Source organism: Lutjanus erythropterus, chromosome 24 (genome assembly GCF_056507025.1).
Source record: "Lutjanus erythropterus isolate fLutEry1 chromosome 24, fLutEry1.hap2, whole genome shotgun sequence".
In the NCBI taxonomy this organism is placed as follows: domain Eukaryota; kingdom Metazoa; phylum Chordata; class Actinopteri; order Lutjaniformes; family Lutjanidae; genus Lutjanus; species Lutjanus erythropterus.
The window spans coordinates 1287501-1290000 of NC_139340.1; positions in this window are offsets into that span (position 1 = coordinate 1287501).

Genomic DNA, 2500 nt, shown 5'->3' on the forward strand with positions numbered 1-2500 from the left:
TTCACACCATAACTGTGTGTCAGAGTAGGGTTTTCTTTAACGGTCAACAAATGAATAGCATGGTCCTCTTTGGTGCGAGCAGGAAAGGCGTCCAACCTCACTTCCTTTGTTTGAAAGTCTGATCGCTCTCCAAGACAAAATCTACAAATGTAGGGCCCAGAGAAATTTACAAATCTCAAAGTCATCCACATACAGTACAAGAGGTATTCTTGTTTCTTTGGAATAAAATGAATTTTCTTTGTAGACTGTACCATCAAGGTATGATCTATATTCCGCAGATGATGACTGGTCCTGTTCTTTAGTTAGTGCCTTTTCTCTCAAAATGTCTTTAAGCAAAATTTGAACCAAAGACGGAAGAATTGGGACATACTGGAAACTCCTCTTCTCATTTGGTTCAAGGATGTATTGAACAGGCTCAACAACTTCAAATTTTTCTTTATAATACCTATGTCTCCTGAATGATGATGAAAGAGGACCACTGGCTCCAAGTGCTTTGCTTAGAGGGTTGGATTTGCACAGTTCCTCAACAAGAGATGTAACAAACCTGTTATCAATAGTTTGATTATTTTTCTTTAAATGAGAAACAACAATATCTCTAATTGCAACTACTGGTGCAGAACTTGCTATGAAGAAAAGGTCATCTACCAATTCATCAATGCATCGAACTGACACATTATGGACACTTTCTAATTTCAACAGGAGGGACGCTATATATTCGACACACACATCACTTCCATCTTCCTCTTCATACTCTTCATTTGAGGTAGTTACTTCATTATTATCATCAATGCCATCAATATCCTCTTCAGAAGCTTCCAAATTAAGTGGCTTGCTTGACGCTGCTAGCTGTCTTTGACTAATGATCTCTGGTTTGAAATCTTGTAAAGAATGGGGGCCGTGCTTTCTGTGTTTGTGTGTTGCAAAGGTCGAATAAACATTAGTTTGATGATCACAGCCTGCAAAGACGCACTTTACGGTCTCATTATTCTTTAGATGATGATGTATATGTTCAAAAAAATCCTTTTCACTCGGAAATCCAGGTCTTTGACACACTAGGCAGGTGAACAAAAGAGTTGCTTGCGTTGAGGCATGGTACCTTGACAAGTGACAGCGGAGGGCACTCCAGTGTTTAAAAGAACATGGGCAGCCTATGTGTATACAAGGCAAGGCATGGCTTTGTCCATTGGTTCCATGATGCAGTCTGTAATGCTTTAAAATATCAGTGTATCTGTGTGTAAATTACAGTATGACACAAAAACCATGTACTGCAATAACCTCTAACTTGGTCGATTTACCTAAGGATTTAAATTGCTGTACCTGATGTTGACACAGGGCTTCTGGGTTGAACCTCTCTGATCCGAAGGTTTTCTGAAGAAGCAACAAAAACATCAAAAGTGATTTCAATGCAAAGAACCAACTGATCAAAAAAAATATTTATATCTCAAGTGAACAAGTGAATTAAAAATTTACTAGCGCATCTCAATAAATATTAATATTGTGAAAAGTTCATTAGTTTGCAAATTTGATTAAAAATGATACAATTTTATATACAGTATTCTATAGTAGTCTAGTAAAATATTTCAAGCCTGTTTTTGTGTACATTTTAATGATTATAGTTCATGCAAATCTGACATCAAGTTTGTCAAAGTATTATAATAACTTTCTTGGTCGCACCAGCAAATGATTTGGTCGCCCCACCTCCTTATTTTGGTTCAGTATGGCCACAGCTATTAATCCACTATGCTGCTGATGAATAGCTGTTTTTGCATAACCTACTTATAGTAGTACTAATCCTACTAGAAAACGATCATGAAGACAGCATTTGTAGACAATATGAAGTGGAAACCGCATTTGTCTAAGAAATAAACTTTGTAAGGTTAGCTGTTTAGCGCTACACCGCATAGTGGCCTACAATACTGGCAAAACATAGTTGGAAAAAACACGCCATGCTTCTTCATTAAAGTTGGGATTAAATATTGCAGCACGCTCATGTTCACTCAGCTAAAACCTCATTTTAAGCAATGAAAACGATTACTTACATGTCTGCCGATGTACAGCCGTCTCAGTCCATCCAAAAGTGCCAGTGAGTGTTGGAGTTATGCCCGGACAAGTTCACCCTGCAGTATGTGGACGTGTCAGAAAGATTTAGTTTTGGTAAACGCTATAAAATTGAGTTTGTTAACCCTCGTATTGTCTTCCCATTTACTACGCACCTTTTATCCTCCCGGGTCAAAATTGACCCGGTCTGGTTTGACTGCTTATAAAGCATGTAGTATAAAATGATCATCGAATTCTGTGTTGTACCTTTTTAGTTAACTTGTTTCCAACACATCAACATATATTTTACACTTATTTTTGTAATTTATGGTATAATGGATGTAATTTATAGAAAATTATGCTCAATTTTTGAGTAAAAAAAAAGCAGAAATATTGAACTATTTTGAATATAGTTATGATCTGAGGTACATAAGTTGGTGTATTATCACAAACTGGTACATGT